General features: G+C 36.0%; 1 pseudogene; it reads right to left on the bottom strand.

The window, feature by feature from the left end:
* Positions 1-5135: 5135 nt before the first annotated feature.
* LOC132536064 (small nucleolar RNA SNORA5) lies at positions 5136-5243 on the bottom strand (annotated as a pseudogene).
* Positions 5244-22131: the final 16888 nt, after the last annotated feature.

The raw sequence follows: 22131 nt of genomic DNA, 5'->3' as shown, positions 1-22131 counted from the left end.
GCTCTGACTATGCTAGGGCTTCATGCATGCAAATTCTGCATTCTACTTTCTGTGTCTACATGATATACCCTAAAGAACGTGTTTTAAACTCATTTGACATTCAACACATCTTTCTAAATCATATCTCCATTTTTTTAATCTCAGTGAATTTTGAAATAATGATCCACATCCATATAGATGAATATACTGTCACAAAACATTACTCATTTAATAAAGAAATCATATTCTACTGAAACATTTTCAACATCAGAATGAATTAAAAAGTAAAGGCTTAGGCTTTTTTTTTCCCAGTTCATCACAAATTTCAATTAACCAGAATGCCTCACACTGTAAGTAGTAGTTTCTTGAATGTAGATTTAATAGTTGGAAATAAATCTGAAGGGGTGTCTAAGCTGGTGTAAGCATTCCAGAGGAATTCATTTTCATATGAATAATTAATATGCTAATTATTTATGTGTAATTTATTTTAAAAATCAGATCTTAAACTTATCAACTTGGTAGTTTGTTAATCATGAGGTTGAAATTTTGTAATGTACTTGAATGTGATAAAATTTGAAAATAAAATTTAATTCAGAATTTGTACAAAATGAGCTGTTCTTCTAACTTTATCTTCATGTATATTTTCCTTAACACAAATAGAGATCTTGATATAAACTGTATTCTATGTTACTAAGGTTTCAAAGATACTTAGATCACATAATACTGAAATAGACAAAGATAATTCATAATCTCTTTTAATTCACTAGTCAATGCCAAGTGTTTTGGATTTCACAGGTCAGGAAGTATCTTCATTTTCTTAGGTAAATTGAGATTTAGAAAACTTCTGAATTTTGAAAGAATTAAAAAAAAAACAGTTTTATGTTTGCATCAACATGGAGAGATAAGTATGAAAATTTCTAAAAAAATTTTTCTAGTACATATCCCATCTTCCTACATCAATAGCCTTCCCAGTTGCCATTATCACAAACTGAAATGGTACACTTATATTTTAACAATGAATAGCCCTATAGTGAACATCATAATTATGAAAATTTGAAGCTTTTTTAAGGGTTAACTCTTGATGTTGCACTCCAAATGAATTTGGATAAATGTATAATGGCATAACTCCATCATATATATATATATATATATATATATATATAAAATTTATATTATAATATATATTATAATAATATAAACATGTTATTTATACAAATATTTATATTTATTGTACATATTCATTTTCATTTCACTTATGGAAATCATTGATATTTCATGTCTGCAAAGATATTTCTTTAAAAGAATGACATATATATTTAGGATTAATACCACATATAGTCATTCATATTGTGTGCTTTAATTTGGCAGTGTGAATGTGAGATTCTACTATGTCTTTTCATGGCTTGGCATACCCTGACATATTACATTATCTGATATCTGGCTGCAAGTTAGGGAGGAAACACACTTAGGATTTTAGTGGGATCTAAGTTAAGTTTTACTTAGTTTACTTGTTTGATGATTCTAATAAAGGTTATCATAGAGATAATAATTGTCCTTTAGTTATATTTTTTCAAGTATTTATCTTGGACAACTGCATATAATATTTCTTCTAATGATTATAATGGGGGGGAGGCAGGTAGTGCATACCCAGTTAAACACAAATAGTACTAAAAGAAAGAACCAGTTCAAGGATCCAGGCTTGAGCCCCCAGCTCCCCACATGCAATGGAAACAGTTAAGGAGTGGTGAAGCAGGTCTGCATGTATCTATCTTTCTCTCTCCCTCTCTGTCTCCTCTTCATCTCTAAATCCTATATGTTTTATTTAGTAAAATGGAAAAAAAATGGTTTCATAGTGCCCTCACTGCGTCCCAACAATAAGCCTGGAAGAAAAATATATATCAAAGGGTGACAATAATTCTGATGATGTTAGAAGAGATTAGGAGATATATCTTACTTTCTTTTGTGTAGTTAGTTGAATAGATAGAGGGGTACTCATCTTATTTATCTACTCACCTACTAAAAGACTGGTTGGTTACCTTCAAGTCTTGAGTGTTATAATTGAATCTGCTATTAAAAAAATTCTGTGTATATTGTTGGTGAGCCTAACTTTGTAATTTTTTGAGACAAATACTAAGGGGGTGAAATTGCTGTTAAGAGTATTTTTACCTCAAGATATTGTTTTCTTTCAGAGTCTTATTTGTTCTTTCCCCATTTATGTTGCTATTACTTTCAAAAGCTTTCCTTACTCCTGTGACTAATGCCTCAATTAGTGTTTGAATGTTGTCCTCATTCTTATGTGCTTCTACCTGTGTGGGGCTTTTATCAGGGCTTTTGTCCTAGTTCATGTCTCCAATGTTTCTTCTTGGTTTAGTTGTTGTATAAGGTATGTTATGAGGTCCCTCTCTAGGTACTTTTCAATCCACTAATCACATTTGCCTGGCTTGACTTGTGTTTAAGTAAGATACTTAAAGAGTTCACAGTTGTGAAAATTAATAGTTGTTTTAATGTTATCTCAATCCTTGAGTTGAAGCACAGTAGCTGTTATACATTTTTATGTCCTTTATCTTTCCTGCAGGCTATAGGAGCCTGAAGGGTTTTTAATTATAAATAGATTTTTTAGTTTAATCCCTCACTCTTGAACAAGAGATAAAACAAGGTGGGAGATAAATAACACAGTAGTTATGCAAAAACTGCCATGTCCAGAGGGGCCAAAGCCCTGAGCCCAATTCAGCAGCTCTTCCAGCATTCAGAGACAAGCAGGAAAGCACTCCTTGGCCCTGTGGTTTTCTAAACATCCCATTTGTACTTCCCAGGTTCTGAGACAGTTATTCACCTTGTCTCCCAACTTATCAGGGGAACAATGTGGAAAGGCTCCTATTATACAACCCTACCTCTAGACCACAAAGGTGTAGATGTTCTCCTGAGTTTCCAGGTCAGTTACTTCCCCCCCAGGGAAAGTCAGATTGACTTCATGGTGGCATCTGCAAATTGGTAGCCTAAAAGCATGGGAGCGGAGCCAAGATGGTGACTAGGAAACAACACATTGTCTGAGCTCTACAAGAAGGCTGCTTCAAAACTGGGATGTTCATGTGAGGTCACCAGGTTCCAGATGCTACCATGATGCCAACCAGACTTCCCTGGGCAGATGATGCCATCAGTGTGTCCTGGAGTCCTGCTTCCCCAGACCCCTGCCTACTAGGGAAAGAGAGAGACAGGCTGGTAGTATGGATCAACCTGTCAATGCCCATGTTCAGTGGGGAAGCAATTACAGAAGCCAGACCTTCCTCATTTTGCACCCCATAATGACTGTGGGTCCATGCTCCCAGAGGGATAAAGAATAAGAAAGCTATCAGGAGAGGGGATTGAATATGGAGCTCTGGTGGTTGGAATTGTACTATTCTTATACTATAGTCTTGTCAGTGTTTTCACTTTATAAATAATTAATTAATTAATTTAAAAATACCTAATCAATGCAGTGAGTGCCACCCTAGCATGCATAACCTCAGACTGTGTCCAGAGACTTCAGGTGTGGAACGACAACCCTTCAGCTTCATCACTCGGCTGAGACCTTTCCTTTCATAGTATTCTCTAATTCCATCCCAAGTGGTTCACTTCCTAACAAAGTCCCAAAACCTAGATATAGACCAGGAGATAGAGCATATGTTCACAGGTATCCACAAACTAGGACAAATATATACCTGAAAGCAGTAGTACAATAGAGTTTGCAGTGAGTACCCCCCCCCCAACACTTCCTCTCCACTATTCCAACCTTTGGGTCCATGATTGCTCAACAATTTGTTTGGCTTTGTATGTTAATTCTCTTTTCAGCCACCAGGTTCCAGATGCCATCAGGATGCTGGCCAAGCTTCCCTGGACTGAAGACCTAACCAATGTGTCCTGGAGCTCAGCTTCCCCAGAGACTCATCCTACTAGGGAAATAGAGAGGCAGACTGGGAGTATGGACCAACCAGTCAACGCCCATGTTCAGCGGGGAAGCAATTACAGAATCCAGACCTCTCACCTGCAACCCACAACGACCCTGGGTCAATGTACCCAGAGGGATAGAGAATGGGAAAGATATTGGGGAGGGGATGGGATATGGAGATTGGGTGGTGGGAATTGTGTGGAGTTGTACCCCCATCCTATGATTTTGTTAATGTCTCCTTTCTTAAATAAATAAATTAATTAAAATAAATAAATAATAAGAAAAATATATAACACAGAATAAATTGTTTAATAATCAGAAACCTACAGACAAGAATAGAGCAGATAAGATTTGAGGTTGCCATTTTGGAGAAAGCTAGTAGGTCTATTTTATGCATATTCCGAGGGACCCATGACTTTACTAAATTTTGCCTGAGTCTGACAACTAACATGCAGTTGGGGCTAAAGGTATTGTCTTGGGAGCTGGTGTCAGAGTTAGAAACAGGACTAGAAAGCTATATCAGGGAAGAGAGTAAATAATGGGGAAAGTATACAAACATTGTTAACTGCAAATCGAGAAATAAATAAATCTCCTAGGTGACACTAAATACAGCTGGTCCACAGAGTACAATTTGAGTACTACTGAACTAAAGTGAATTTTGTAACCGGTATTGAAAAACCTCTTTTCCTAAGCGAGGTACAAACATAAAGAGGAAAACGGGAAAACTCCTTTATTTCTCTTCTACCTAAAATTCCCACAACGCTGTTACTTTCAAGTGTCATGAGAAGTTTTGTCTGTAAAGATCTCTAAAAACCTACTTCCACACCACACCAATTTTGACTCAGACAATCCTATACCAATTCACACTTTCCCGCTTCTTGAATTAGTAGAAATAGAACAATAATATCAATTAAAATGTACTCTTTATTTATTTTAGTAAGAGAGATAAAGAGGAGAGAGAGACCAAAACACTGATTGACTCTTGCTTGTGGTAGTGCTAGAGATTTAATCTGGGACCTCAGAACCTCAGGCATAAAGTCCTTTGCATAACAATTGCATTGCCTCCCCAACCTGCCAATTTTTAATCATATGCAAAAAAAATCTGAAATAATTCCATTTTGATATTTTATACACCTATGATATTTTTATATTATGAAAAAATATGCTCCTCTGTGAAAGTATTTTCTTTCCCTCCACGATAGATTTTATTTTATTTTATTTTTATTTTGTTTAGTATCTGTAACTAAACTTATCCCTGAGACCCAGATGAGAGAATCAGCAAATTTTTAGGCCAGCGACTGCCATAAGGTGGGCAAGTACTGCATTTGACACAGCTGCAAAATAGATTTTATTTATGAATCAGAAACTCAAAACTATGTAAATCTATATTAAGCATGAGTTACAGGCAATTAGTTTGTGCTATAATTCACTCACAACACATCATTTCATTTTTCTAGGCAAGATTGCCTTCAACTCCACACATGATATTCAAAGACCAACTTTAGTAAAAAGTTACTGTAAGACCTCATTCTTGTCTCATGTACTTGGATTTCTAGCAGATTGTCTGAGATTAAGGAGGTCTGTAACCTTTAGTACTCCAAAAGGTAGCATTTCTTTAGGTGAAAAACTTTGCTGCAAGTTAGATAGAGCAGTCCCCAATATACATTATTGAGGTAATTTAAAATAATTTAATTAGTCACTGTGCTTATTCAGAGTGATATAATGCTGAACTATTATGTCAGAGTGCTCCCATTTGGTTCACTAACCCTGCATAATATGTTAGTGGAAGAAGAAAATAATTAACACTTTTGAAGAACTGTGATAAATGACTAAACACAAAGAAATTGAGGAAACACAGCTGGTAATAGACATATATGTCACAGGAAAAGACAGCAACCATGGGGAATAACTTGCAGTTCTATTCAGCCTTGGTCAAATATACATGGCATAGGTCTTAATTATCTGTACACATATAGCCGTATATTCACACAAAGTTTCCTGCTCTTGTGAACATGACTATACAGACAGAAATGTAAATTCAGGGGTTTTTTTGTTTGTTTTTTGTCTAAAGAAGAATAATAACACCTTTTGAGCTTTTTTGTTGTTAAAAATTTCTGTTCTTAATCTCTTTCCAGTGTTAATCTGTATTTGTAACTATTTACTTCTTTATATTTGAAATAACAGTAGATGAATGTTCCTATAAAGTTGGTGAGTGAACAAATATATACAAAGTATATATTTGAAAAACTTCCTATTATACCCTCTTACAGGTGTAATGATATTTGAAAGGAAATTAATTGAACCAATGCTCTCTTTTTGTGAGTCAAAAGCAAACAAAACAAGGTAACATACTTACCAGTAGCATAAGAGATAAGATTCAGGCACAAATGAATTGTGCTAGGCATTTTAAGAAAGCAAATTGTTCTGTCATATATTATATCAAGAAAAATGAGAAGAAACATGTCTTTATTTGACTAGTCTCTGAGCACTATCTGAAAGCTATTGAAGAATAGAATGTTTTCATGATAGTGTTACACAGTATTTGTAAGAGTAAACAATTTAAATTCAACTTGGCTTACTTATATACAGAACAACACTATTTCTTCATTTAACTTCTATAACTATATTTCTATAAGTGAATAGATTTCCCACATACTCTAAAACCTAATTTTGATGAGAAAACAATGCAGTGTCATAACCCAAGTAACATATTGTATAAAAATTCTAGATGTGGGGAATGAGAAAGATAAATTACAAAGATGCTCTTTCAATTCCACAGAGTTACAGTAATGGTTTAGAAGTTAAGATATACAGTGGAAAAGGAAAACATTAAAATGATTAGTAGGATGGAATGTTTCTTTTTCTCCAGTTTTCTTATAAGGGAATTCTAGTATGAGATCATAAAATAGTTACTTAAGCTTTATTCTGAAAATCCTTCATATATGAAAGCACTAACAGAAAGGATAAAAGTACCCCAATACTCATAGATGCATTATTCTTAATAGCCAAAACATACAAATGACATAAATATCTCCATCGACAGATTCTGGGTAATGATGTACTCAATGAATACTATACTGCCCTTAGAAAATTTGATATCCTATATTAGAGATGATTTTTGCTAAACAAACATAACAGAAAAAAAAAAACTAAACGAGGGACAATTACTGAGTGATTTCGGCCATATGAGAAGTATTGGTAACTAAAGCCAATGAACTTGCAAAAAAATAATTAGATTATTCTTAGACATTGTGAAAAACTTGTGACTGTTGGAGAAAACTGAGGGTAAAGAGAAGGTGGGAGGATAAGTAAAGAGGCTTCTTTGGTGTAGTGGCACTGAAACTTCAATGGTGGGTAGATATGGTTAGTAATACACAAATAAAGGTGTCAAATTATATTACTAATTTAATTTAATTTTATAAGTCAATGCTAAATAAACATAGAAATAAAGCCACTTTTTAAATGTGAAGAAAAACATACACAATGAAATGAAAGGATACAAAAATCTATCAGGTAAGGACATATCTTGTATGAAAATATATTTGCTTTTTCAAGACAAATTTTAATGTGATCTTGATGTAGTTATTGATAATAGAAGACTGCTGCAAATAATCTACAAGATGACTTGCTACAGGGAAATATGAACCTGGAATCCACTTAGTGATAGAAAAAATGTAAATATTCTCATAGGTATATTTACTTCAATTATAATTTAACAGCTATCCATGCTTAGAATTTATAGTTCACTATAACTCCGTATATATGTGGTTCAAAAGCAAACTGACATCTAAATATTAACAATGATAGCAGTGGTAACACAATTACAGTGGTTTCTCAAATGTTCTTTCAATTTTAGGTTCACATTTAATTATACATCAGTAATTAGTAAAATGACTAACTTCAGCTGTTAAGATGTCTTTTCTGAAATAACTGAAGAAAACCTATATTACTTCAGAGAAGGGAGGGGGGGTGTCCTGGCAACAATCCTGTTGGCACATTTTGAGAGAGTTCTTAATATAAATGAAATCCACCTGGCTTTTTACAGTGTATATAATTGATAGCTGGCAAGAAGAAACAGAAAGAGAGAAACTTTAAACTGAGAGAAGAATGCTACTGAAGGAATAGAGATAATTCTTAAAATTGGCAGGAATGTTATTTGTCTGTAATGAAGAGCTAAATGTCAAAACAACGTTCTGGGACAGCAGATGTGTTTTTGGTCTCTGGTACTTAAAACAACAAATTACAATAAATAAAATATGAAAAATTGATACTAAAATATTTAACATAGCCCCTTCTAAAAATAAATGTGTCCCTTTTCTAACTTATAAAACAGATGACATCTGAACTACTTAGCAATGATAATGAATAAAATGTTTTATGTGTATAGTTACAGTCGGGCACTCACAATCATGGCAAGAGAAGTCATTACTATTATCAGCCAGAATATTCTTGATTAAAATAAGAGAACTGAAATGTTTTGGTAAAACAAAATTATATATATTTTCATATATATATGACTTTGATACAATTACATAGTTATTAATATATAATACTACAAGCATAATGGTCATATTAATAATTTTGGTCTGTTGTACCAATGATCTATTAAACTAGATATAGACTCATATAGGTCTTCATACTGTTTTTCACATTTAGCCTACTAAGAAAGCATAACTCTTTAGGTAAGTTCCTGCATTACCATATACATTTTGAGTCTCTGTACCACATGGGAACTGCTATGGCAACAGAGGAATCTCCGGTTCTGCAGTGTTTCCCTTTCTCTTTGTCTATCTGCATAAAAAGTAGCCAAGAGTAGTGACATTTTGCTTTTTGAGGCATTGTATTCAATACACACACCACACACACACACACACACACACACACACACACACACACACACACACACACACACACATTTCATAGAACAATAAATGTCATAAAATTGTCATCAACCCAAAAAGACATTGCAGTCTCCATTTCTGTTACTAAGGATTTCAGAGAAAACTGCAGGTGGGGGAGGAGTGCTATAAAATTAAAGCTGGTTACTTAGGATAGGAAAAGTCCTCAAACCTTATGTATAATCATCTTTAATTAAACAAATTCAACAATTTTTTCATTATCAGAACTTTGCTTCTAAGGGATACCTGAGAGAGAGAGAGAGAGAGAGAGAGAGAGAGAGGAGTTGAGATTGCTTTGTCACTGAAGCTCAGTGCTAAGCTCATCCTTGGCTCATGCATGGCAAAGCAGGTACACTATCCTGTCAAGCTATTTTTCCTATTGTAGCAAATGTGTTTTAACCAGTGTATGTTTAAAGATGGAGTTTTCAATTCTAGTCAGACAAGAAAATTATAGATTGTGCTTCTGAGCCAAGACTCAAGCCTTGCCACTACCACACCAGAGACAACTTTAATTCTTGGATGCCTTTCCCTCTCTCTGTCTCTCCAAATATATTGCAAATTTAACCAAGGGCAAGCAAAACAATTCACTTGGATAGTGTACTGCTTTGCCATGTGGGAGACTGGCTCCTACCACCACACTGAAGAGTACTTGTGGTGCTATGATCTCGTTCATCTCTCTCTCTCTCTCTCTCTCTCTCTCTCTCTCTCATCTATCGGTCTATCTATCTATCATCTATCTATCTATATCTCTATGAATCTCTGTCCCTATGAAAAAATCATCCAAGAGAAGTCAAAAATATGAAAGTAGAGGGAAGATTGAGGAGGAGGAGGTGGAGGAGGAGGAAGAGGAAGAGTAGGAGGAGGAGGAGAAAAAGGAGGAGTAGAGAAGGAAGAAGAAAGGAGAAGAAAAGAAGGAAGAAGAAGGAGGAGGAGAAAGCAAAGGAGGAAAAATTGTGTTTCTCCAGTTTTCTAGAAATGTGCACACTCATTTTCCCAGAATTTCCCATAAGTAACTCTAGCAATTTGTTTCCTTCTGAGATGTCCATTTATTTTATTATTATATCTTTCATACTACTGCATTAAAGTTAAGAAATGGCATCACCTTGAAAAATCCTTTCAGAGGCAGATTATGGGTACAAAGACACATCTGTCACTTTGATTTAGAGAAGCTGAGAGACTACATATGAGAGAAGCAACTTCTGCTAGTGTAAGTAGCAACTGCATGAATAAAAGAAAGTTTCTGTGGTGTGTCATTATTATGGAATACAAAATGATCAAACACTGCTTTTGACCTACTTAATACTGTATTACTTTTCTGTCATTCAAACCTCCTCCCAAATAAACATAGAAGGCAACATTGCCCAGTCTTAAATTTTACCTTGGGATGTCTAAAATCTCAACTGAAAAATGTGTTTCCTATAGTATTCTTACTGGCAATCTGAAAATATATTTTCAAACTTTATTTGTATAATTCATATAACAGAGATAACACTTTACTGCTCTTCACAATAACTCAGGAATAAATATATGATGAAATGATTGAAAATATCTCTTTCTCTTATTCTCCTAATTTTCCTCTTTCTGAGGAGTGCAATTACTATGTAATTACTGATTAGTGTGGCAACCAGTCAACTGACATCTTAATATGTTTTTAATATTGAAAAACATGCTCATGAATTTCAAATGAAGTCTTACGAACAGATTCAATGGTTTTCATATTGTAATAGAGAAAATATTTTAAAAATTAAATAAAAGTGTTTAAAATTAGATGCTCTATTTTTTTATTTTTCACTCTACAAATTATTATAAGTCCCATTGACCCCTATAATTTTCTTGCATTCTAAATTTCTGACTCACATAATCAATAAACTGTCAATATTCCTAGACTACAGAATATAGGATATGAAAGTAAAGATACAAAAATGTACTTAATGGGGGGGGGGGACAGTGATACACCTACTAAAGCACATGTTATAAAATTTTATTTAAAAATGTCAATAAAATACCATGGAATTACCATTTTATAGAATTGGAAAACAAACATCAAATGTTGAAATATTTAAATTCCTTTAAAACTATTTTATTTACTTATTATTGGATAGAGAAAGAGAGAAATTGAGAGGGGAGGGAGAGATGGAGAAGGAAAGAGACAGGGAAGCACCTGTAGAACCTGCTTCACCACTGGAGAAGCTACCCCCAAAGACAGGGACCAGGGTCCTGAACATGGGTCCTTGTGTGCTGTAATGTGTGCACTTAAACAGGTTTACCACTGCCTGACCCTGAAATATTTAGATTCTAATTACCTTTTAGGTATTTCTTTTTCTCATTGGATTTATTTCTGGTCCTCGATGCCTGGCATCCACTGTTCTGGGATGTAATTTTCCCCCCATTTTCTTTCTTTTCAGTAGAGAGTGAGGAATAGGCATGGAGATACAAAAAGACACCTGTAGCACTGCTTTCCCTGCTGCAGGTGGCGATAGGGAGCTTGAACCCCTGTCCTCATTTATGCAAATGTATTGGCTCTACCTGTGAGTCACCACCTGCCTGCCCCTCCATTGATTATTTTCAAGTGTAATAACTAATTTACATTATATTTACACCTTTTAAATTTTTATAATTTTATTTATAAAATGGAAACACTGACAAGACAGTAGGATAAGAGAGGTACAACTCCACACAATTCCCACCATGAGAACTCCATATCCCATCCCCTCCCCTGACAGCTTTCCTATTCTTTATTCCTCTGGGAGTTTGGAACCAGGATCATTATGGGGTACAGATGGTGGAAGGTCTGGCTTCTGTAGTTACTTCCCTGCTGAACATGGGAGTTGGCAGGTTGATCCATACTTCCAGCCTATTTCTATCTTTCCCTAGTGGGGGAGATCTCTGGGGAAGTAGGGCTCCAGGACACATTGGTGGGGTTGTCTGCCCTGGGAAGTCTGATTGACATCCTGGCTTCTGTAATTGCTTTCCTGATGAACATGGTCACTAGGAGGATCATTCCAGGTTGCACCAATTTTATTGTATTTATTTTTTTAATGATAGCTTCAGAGGATCACCCAAGCTGAGACAATGAAACAGACCACATCACTAAAGCTTCCTTCAATATGGTGGGGGCTGGACTTGAACCTGGGTCACACATATGACAAAGCAGTGCATTAACCAAGTGAGATATTTGCAGACCCAAGTTTACATTTTTCTAACTTACGTATTGAGTAATTAAGAATAGTTTATATTCGACTTTTTCTGTGAAGGAAATGTTTAAGCCCTTAAACTTGTTTTTTTTTTTTCTTGAATTATCTAAAGTTAAGCTGTCCAGTATTTTCCACATTGGGGTAATTTACAATGAATGATTACAAGTAAAGTTAGAATTCAAGTCCTCACTTAATCCACATTTCTAACACTCAATAGCCACATGTTGCTAATGACTACTTTCTTCTAAAAACAAATCTAGAGCTTCTCCATTCTTGTGTCATCTTCTATTGAGTAAAGAAGCCACTATACAAGAGTAAAAGGTGATTTTCCACTGCACTGACTGGACTTTTCAGATAGAATGAGAGAAAACACGAGGTAAAGACACCACTCCATGAATGTTTCCTCCAGTGTTGTGAATACTTGTGTGGAACCTCCACTGTATACATGGGAAAGGAGGCATGCTCCCAAGTGATATATTTTGCAAGCTCCAGAATTTTAATTTTTTAATGATAAACTTTGCTCTTATTAATAGGTATGAAAGTGAAAATCTTAGGGTTCAATTCTTAAGTTGAACAACAGTTAGTAAAATCCCTGTATTTGGGGCTGGGTGATGGCACACCTAGTTTAGCTCATATATTACAATGCTCAAGGACCCAGGTTTGAGTTCCTGGTCAGGCAGAAAGCTACACAAGTGGTGAAGCAGTGCTGCAGGTGTCTCTCTGTCTCTCTTTCTCTCTGCCCCATCCTTCCCTATCTATTTCTGGCCATCTCTATCCAATAAATAAATAAATAAATATAATAAAAATGACTGCTTTGTATTTTCTCCATATGAAATGAAAAATAGTTTGCTATTAGCAATACTATGGATATAGTATTCATAGTTTAAAGACTGTAAATTCTCCACATATTTTATTAAAGGTAACATTTTTACTATACTCTGGATATACAAACAGGCTGAAAAGTTTGACAAGAAATAGTCAATAGTAGTAATTTAAAATTATCCATTTTATCTTTGTGGGGAAATTCAAGGTTATTTTAAAGGAAATACTGAAAAAATATAGGAATCTAGTTTATACAGGTACAAGTATAGATTATTTAAGGTTTAGATCAAAATTAAATTGTCAGCAACATTTATACATTTAATATATTTGCTTTGAAGTACTATGAATTATTAAACATAATTCTGGGCTCTAACTACACATACATATAGTAAAATTTCACTATAGTCTAATATGTTAACATATAAAAGGAGATAAATGAAATGATCGGTGAGCAACATACTCTTATTAAACACTGTGTGGGGGGAACTGTGAAGCTGAGGGTTGAGCGTGCTGAGGACTGCCTGTGGAAAAACGGATGCCTGGAGGTATAGTCACCCCATCAGCCTCCCCCACCCGGGGTAGAGCAGGGGGGCCCTGTCTCTCCAGGGCTTTGTCCTCCCTATCAACCTCTATCAACCTCCCTATCAACAGGGGCCCAGCATTCTCCTTATGTTAACATACTGTTCACTTCCTTATTCTCTCAGACCATTGTTCTGTTCAGTCAAACAGTAACCAGAAGCCCCCTCATCGCTTCCCTACCTCCCGCTGTTTTGGCCATGCATGGCTGGATTCCCTCCTGCCCAAGCAAAGACCCCCTCTCTTTCTCCCTCTCTCCCTGTGTACCTACTGATAATCCCATTTCCTCATTTCAGACCAGCTCAGCAATTACTGGGAAAAAACACACCCTTTCTCAACCTCCTAATGCTTTAACCAAATAAGATAAAACAAACTGCTTCCTCCTACTGCCCTTTTGCATCCCCCTACCACCCTTTAAATGTTTTGTTTTGCTGTTCAATAAATAGGTTATCCCCTGCCATAGCCCCCTGGGGTGATCTCTAGTCTCCTCTCTTGCCACAGGTCACAGAGGTATGTCAGCGTGCTACCCCTGCTGCAATCTTGGGACCAGGTCTTATCTGGTGGCCAAAGGGACGGCCACACAGAGAAAACTGGACCCGAGATAGCTCCCCCCCCACTAGAAACCTGACAACTGTGTAAAGAACTATAATGCAATATGGTACAGCCTTCTGAGGGAATACAAATAGTTCAGTGAAAACCTAGAGTAAAGATCATCTACTGATAGTAGATATCTCCCTGGTGTATTGCACCAAAGTAAAAGATTCTGGGGGGAGGGGAGTGGGTCAGGTCCTGGAACATGATGGCAGAAGAGGACCTAGTGGGGGTTTACTTGTTTTGTGGAAAACTGGGAAATGTTATGCATGTACAAATTATTGTATTTTACTATCGACTGTAAACCATTAATCTCCCAAAAAAGAAATAAAAAAACACTTATTGTATTTTATTGTCTACAGTAAACCATTAACCCCCCAATAAATAAAAATAGATATCTCTCAACATTCCAGTAAGACTATTTGTGACTTTATTATGTCTCTTATCTTATCATTTTTATGTTATTTACTATTTTGTAGCTATTTTTTATATTCATTTATTCCCTTTTGTTGTTGGATAGGACAGAGAGAAATGGAGAGAGGAGGGGAAGACAGAGAGGGAGGAGAGAAAGACAGACACCTCCAGACCTGCTTCACCGCATGGGAAGCCTGAGGCTTGAACTGAAATCCTTATACCCATCCTTGTGCTTTCCGCCATGTGAGCTTAAACCGCTGTGCTACCGCCTAACTCCCTTTTGTACCTATTTTATGTATTTATTTTCATTAAGGCTTACAAGCAATTGAAAAACAAGAAAATTATGTTGTACTGGAGCCAGACAATGGAGCACCTAGTTAAGCTCACACATTACACTGCATAAGGACCCAGGTTCAAGTCCCTATTACTCACTTGCAGGGGGAAAACTTCACAAGTAGTAAAGTAGAGCTTCAGGTATCTTCTAGTCTCTCTCCCTCACTAACTCCCCCTTCCATCTCAATTTATGGCTGCCTATATAATAAATAAATAATTTCAATAAAAATAAAATAAACATTAAAAAATTGTGTTGTACTAAGGAAGCTGTGGTATCTTGTAATGCACACGTTAGTTGCTTTAAAAATGTTACCTAAATGGCCTTCTTGAAGATATATATAATTGATTTAATAATAATTGGATGAGAGGGGCACAAGTCCACACAGTTCCCACCACCAGAGTTCCGTATGACATCCCCTGTGGGACTATGTGAAAGTTTGGTATAGCTTAGGGAAGCTCTCCCATCCTTGGATGGAGGTCTAGAAAGACACCCCACTTGTTAGCCTCTCTCTTTATAGAGATGAGCCAAGAGGGAAAAGTCTCCCAGACTCAAGTTTCTCCTTTTTAGTCTCTCAAGCTCACAGAAAGCCTACAAGCCTCTCATACTTAGTTCCCCCTGTTATCAGGCCAAATGGCTGCCTGCTTGAGGGTTCAAAGTTCACGATAGTCATTCAAAGTTCACACATTCACTATAACTTCACCTTTTAATCATATGGGAGAACATAGTCTATCATACACCCAGGCCAGTACCAGGAAGTGAGATCCCATATTCTATTTCCTTGTGCCCTTTGATATCTGTGATTCACATCAAGTTTTGTTTTCCTTCTTCTCTACCTCACCTTACTGGTTTAACCGCTATGCTTCTCTCAAATACCTTTGGATAATTTACTTGCCTACATCATGGAAACTAATTGTCTTGACCTTTATGTACCTCATCAATTCTTGTCATACCAACCCCCTATCATGAGGGCAAGCTGACCTTTAAGAAAACTGTAATTTCTGACATATGTGAAAAATGTTCTTTGTTTAACTCAATATAAAACCTGTACCCATCTCCAAATAAACAGATGTTTGTACCAGAATATCTCCCGATGCCTCTTTCTAATTCACGCAGCCACTAGAGCTGGTGGGGGGGGTTAGAGACTTATTGCCCCCCCATTGGAGCCACCTCACATGAGCCCCAACAATCCTCTACATTGGAAGATTTCCTGTTCTTTATCCATCTGGGAGCATGGGCCCAGGGTCATTATGAGGTGCAGAAGATCAAAGGTCTGGCTTATATAATTGCTTTTCTGCTGGATATGGGCATTAGCAGGTCAATCCACACTTCCAGCCTGTTTCAGTATTTCCCTAGTGGGGCAGGGCTCTGGTGTGGTGGAGTTGCAGGGTACACTGATAAAGTCTGCCCAGGGAAGTCTGGTTGGCATTATGGTTGTCTCTGCAACTTAGTGACTGAAAAAGCATTAAGATATAAAGCAGAAAAAATCATTTAATAATCAGGAATCTAAAGGTAATATTATAGCAGATGAGATTTGGGGGTCTCCATTTTGGAAAAAGCTAGGGAATCTAATATATATATATATATATATATATATATATATATATATATATATATATTCCAAGGGGCCCATAACTTTACTAATTTTTACCTGAGCCAGACAGTTAACATGCAAGTGGGCTAGAGGCATTGTCTAGGGAGATGTGTCAGAATTGGAAATAGTACTAGAAAGCTAGATCTGGACAGAAAGTAGCTCCCATATATTGGAAAAGTATATAAATATTGTTAACTGTAAATCCCATCAATTTGATCTGGGGCCCATATTCAGCACAGGAGCCTTTGGAACCTCTGAATTCATGTACGTCTGAGGTCTCATTCTATAGTCACATCTAGGATCATTCTAGGCTTCCCTCATTTCAGGACCAGTCTTCCTTGAGTGGCAGAGTACGTTGACCCAATCTGCCTTTGAAGAAAGGGGCAGTCCCTACCAATGTTGGCCTACATTGAGGGCAAGGTCTAGTAGAGGCCCATAAGAAGGTCTACTATGTTGCTTCTGATGGAGATGACCAGTTACAGTGGAGAAAATAATCTGTTAGAGGTCTAGGCCCATCATATCTATATGGGAATCCTAAGATTCCTTGACTAGGGTCGCAGATGATGAAGTGGCCTGGTAGTTGCCAAAAGAGCCGTTGCTAAAGTCTCTGAGTCTCTTGCATGTATCCATCCTTTGTAGTCCTTACCTTCTCTGGCAAGATTAGCCTCAGATACAGTGACTATTTCTTTGAAATATTAAATCACCCACAATATTAGACCAGGGAAACTAGAAGCAATTGTTTTTTTCACAATGTTAGATACAGTACAGATATACATAAATAGCATTAAATGACATAAACCATAGTGCTAGTGGATTACAGTACACTTGATTTTATATATATATGTGTTATATATATATATATAACTTCTCATCTCTCCATGATAAGTGTCTAACAGAATTTCTCATCCCCAACTTAGGTCCTTTTCATCATTATGCTCCAGGACCCTAAACACTAGTTAATTTACAAGAGATGATAAAGAGAAAAAGAAGAAGGCTTATCTTTTTTGGTAACAGGGCTTTAACTCAAGACCCCATACTTGCAAGTCCAGAGTTTTACTGCTGCACAACCTCTCAGGACAATATAACCCAAATACTTTTTATTCTGTCCATATCTCTTTATTAGAGAAATAGTGGTCTACAAAAAACAGTTGTCTTCACATGGGTACAATTTCTTATCTCCCTATAATGGGTGTATATGCACCACTACAACCACCAGATTAAGTCCCTCTCCACCACTGTCTATTAGTTCCCTAACACACTCTTTTTAATGAATAGTGACAGAGAATTTACTTAGAGAATGAAACAAATTTTACTTATAGTTTACATTTTGTCATCTTTCTTTTCACAGCCATACTTTTTTTAAAAATTTTTTATTTAAGAAAGGATTAATGAACAAAAACATAAGGTAGGAGGGGTACAACTCCACACAATTCCCACCACCCAATCCCCATAACCCACCCCCTCCCATGATAGCTTTCCCATTCTCTAGCCCTCTGGGAGCATGGACCCAGGGTCGTTGAGGGTTGTAGAAGGTAGAAGGTCTGGCTTCTGTAATTGCTTCCCATACTTTTTACCCTCTCCTGCAATCCTGTCCCCAAGAGTCTTTGATTTTGCTGCAGTGTTCCACAGCCAGTACAGATTTCACCCTGAATCTTACCTTTCCTTCCTTGTTTCTTAACTTGCATGAATAAATGAGATCACCAGCTACCATCTCTTTTCTTCTAGCTTATCTCACTTAACATGATTCCTACAAGATCTAACCAAGATAATGCAAAGGAGATAATTTTAATCATGTCTTATGACTCAGTAATATGCCATGTGTACATATACCACAACTTTCTTATCCATTTATCTGTTGTTGGAAATCTGGATTACTTCCAAATTGGGACTATTGCCAAGAGTGTTTATAATAACTTAGGTGCACACAGATATATTTGGATAGGTGATTTTATGTTATTTAATTCTGAGGAGAGAATTTAGTGGGTCATAGAATGAGTTCATTTCTAGTGTTCTTTTTTAATAATGACAGAAAAAAATAAAGAAAGAGGGATACAGAAACAGAGAGACACCTGCAGCACTGAAGCACTGTTTCAGTATTCCTGAAGTTTCCTCCCTGCTGCTGGGAACAAGGGACTTAAATCTATGTTCTTATGAATGCTAATGTTTAAATTCAACCAGTTATGCCCTATTTCTAGCATTCTGAACAATCTCCTGACTGTTGTACAGACTAGTTGAAACACCTTATATTCCCACCATAAATGTAGAAGTGCCCCCTTTTTACCACATCCTCACAAGCACTTTTTATTTCTATCCTTTCTAGTATGACATTCCCATAGGTATGAAGTGATATTACATTGGTGTATCTTTATTTGCATTTCTCTAATAATCAGTGACTTTGAGAATTTTTTCATATTTATATTGGTCTTCTGGATATCTTCTTTGATGAAGATTCTCTCCATGCACTCTCTCCCCATTTTTCATAGGATTATTTGATTTTATTGCCAAGTTTTGTTAGTGTTTAATACATTTTGGTTATTTTTTTATTTTTATTTATAAACAGGAAACACTGATAAAAACCACAGAATAAAAGGATTACAACACCACACAATTCCAAACACCAGAACTCTGTATCCCATCCCCTCCCCTAATAGCTTTCCTATTCTTTATCCCTCTGGACTATGGACCCAGGGTCATTATGGGGTGCAGAAGGTAGAAGGTCTGGCTTCTATAATTGCTTCCCTGCTGAACATGGGTGTTGGCAGATTGATCCATATTCCCAGGCTGTTTCTCCCTTTCCCTTGTGGAGTGGGGTTCTGGGGAAGCTGGGTTGGTGAGGTTGTCTGCCCAGAGAAGTCCAGCTGGCATCATAGTAGCATCTGGAACCTTGTGGATGAAAAAAAGAGTTAACATACAAAGCCAAACAAATTCTTGACTAATCATTAACCTAAAGGCTGAAATACAGCAGATGAAGATTTGTCTGATAAAGGACATGTAAGTATCTTCAGTTCAGTGGGGTGTCCTTTCTTTTGGTAAAGGCATCTTTTGCTATGCAGAAGATATTTAGTTTTATATATTCCCAAACCTCAACACTTTTTAACAGAGAGTAAAAAGTAAATAAGTAAATTGCAGCATACTTTTGACTGTGATGGATTCTTGAGGTGTGTTGATTTCTGGAAATTAAGCATTCTTAAAATGTTATATTTCAATGTATTTATTATTTCTTCTATTTGCAAAATCACATTTTGACAGTTTGTTGGAATATTTCATTAAATCTACACTAATTTCGTGCCTTTATTCTCTCAAAGAGAATGATGACCCTGTAAATAGGTTTTGGGTTTCTTGAAGTAAAACTATAGCCAACCATATGTTTCTTTTTCTATGTTGACAATAGGGATCCAGTTGTCATGGCAACTGAATTATGTAGAGTGTTACTGAGTAACATTTGTTGACAGCTTCCAGTCCTATTACTTCCCACCCAGTCTTTTGTAAGGAAAAAAATATCTATTCTATTTTGATAGTTGTTTTTATTTTTATTTTTTTAATTCACTCCTTGGTCTATGTTAAGTATGTTTCCCCCATCCAGCTATCCCTGCTATAGAATCTACTTATAAGGGGGTTTGAGGCATGTGAATAAAAATGCTTGTCTCTTTAAAGGGAATTTAATTGTCTAGCTGATGTAAAATAATGTACAAGGTCTAATTCATGCCAAAGATTTCTAATGTAGGGGCCAGACTGTGGTCTACCTGGTTAAGTGCTCACATTGTGGTGCATAAAGACCCAGGTTCAAGCACCTGGTCCCCACTTGCAAGGAGAAAGCTTCATTAGTGATGAAGCAGGGCTGCAGATGTCTCTCTCCTCTATTTCTTCCTTCTCTTTCAATTTCTCTCTGTCTCTATGCAAAAATAAATAATTAAAATAATAGTTCAAGTGTGTCTTTAAATTTTGAATCTTAGACTGGCAAGATAGCTCATCTGGGCAGAGTGACTGCTTTTCCATGTATAAGACCCAAATTTTAAATATTATTTGGGGTAGCAAAAATCACAGATTTCCTTAGTGTCAGTTAATTTACATGAGACCCAAGTACATGAGAAGATAATTTGTCTTTACAGTAACTTTTTGCTAGGGGTAAGGATGCTTTTATGTTTCACTTTGTTTCTTATTTTCCTACTTATGATTGAGGTTACCTAGTATTTTCTTTTCTCCTCATAGTTGATTTTGCTTATTTTGATCATTTGTCATTCTATCTATTTGAATATATGAATTCATATTGTTTTTTGTTTGTTTTGTTGTGTTCTTTATGTATGTATATGTTTTTATTTTTAATTTAATTTAATTTTGCCTCCAGGGTTATCGCTACAAATTTTGCCTCCAGGCAAAATTTAATTTAATTTAATTTTTCTCCAGGGTTATCGCTACAAATCCACAGCCCATGGTGGCATGTTTTTTTCCATTTTATTGGCGAAAACAGAGAGAAATTGAGGGGAGCAGTGGATGGGATGGTACACAGTCTTTTGGTGGTGTGAATGGTGTTTATGTACACTCATATTAATTTAAAGTCATATAAATCAATTGAGAGGGGAGGGGGAAATAGGAAGAAAAACAGAGAGACACTTGTAGACCTGCTTTGCCACCTGCATAGAGAAACCCCTATAGGCAGGGAACCTGGAACTGGAACCAGGAACTTTGCATGAGTCCTTGAGCTTTGTACTATGTGCACTTAAGCCAGTACATCACCATTGGGCCCCCTATTCATATGTTTTTATGTTAGTTTTGTTGTGTTCTCTAGATAGATACCTAAGAATGGAACTGTCTAATCATATGACAGATATATCTCTCATTTTTTGAGAAATTTCCATATGTGTTTATATTTAGTTAGTTTTTTTTTTTTTTTATTGGAAGGGATAATTGTTTTCAGTAGGTACAGTTGTTGGTATATGTGTAAAATGTATCAGTTTTCTGAAAACATTTTCATCCCCATACCAGGTCCTACTACACAAAAGAGATCAAGCTACAAAATTAATATACAAAAGTCAGTGGTGTTCCATTATGTGAACACGAAGTTAGAAGAAAAAAATCCAGAAATTAGTCTCACTCACTCTAGCAGCAAAAACAATAAAACATCTAGGAATAAATCTAACAAAACAAGTGAAAGACTTGTAAGCTGAAAATTATAAGTCACAATGCAAGGAAACTGAAAAATAAAAAGAAGTGGAAGGTTATCCCAAGTTCATTGGTCAGAAGTACTAATAATATCAAAATGACTCTTTTGCCCAGAAACATATACAAATTTAATGTGATCCCCAACAAGATCCCACCATTTCTTAAAGAGACTAGAGCAACAGCTACAGATGTTTATCTGGAACCAGAAAATACTCAATTTACATTTTAATGCCAACAGGGTCATCACTGGGGCAGAATAATTCCGCCATTTTTGGTTGTCTATTTTTTCTCTTGTTCATTATTTTTGTTTTTGTAGAGGCAGAGAGAAATTGAGACATGAGGGAAAGACAAAGGAGGAGAGAGGAGGAAGAGGAAGAGAAAGATACCTGCAGAACTGCTTCACTGCTTTCTGTTCATTATTATTTTTTTGTTTTTATAAAAAGGAAACACTGACAAAAACCATGGGATAAGAGAGTTACAACTCCACACAATTTCCACCACCATAACTCCGTATCACATGCCCTCCCCTGATAGCTTTCCTATTCTTTTTCTTTTCTTCCCATTTGTTGATGGTGTTGCTTGATTTTTATTTATTTTTGCCAATAAAATTAAACATAATTTCTCCTTTAAAAATATGTATTAAAAGC

The sequence above is a fragment of the Erinaceus europaeus genome, chromosome X, assembly GCF_950295315.1.
Source record: "Erinaceus europaeus chromosome X, mEriEur2.1, whole genome shotgun sequence".
NCBI classification, from domain to species: domain Eukaryota; kingdom Metazoa; phylum Chordata; class Mammalia; order Eulipotyphla; family Erinaceidae; genus Erinaceus; species Erinaceus europaeus.
Note: the sequence above shows the minus strand (reverse complement) of the source record. Positions and strands in the feature narration are given on the sequence as shown.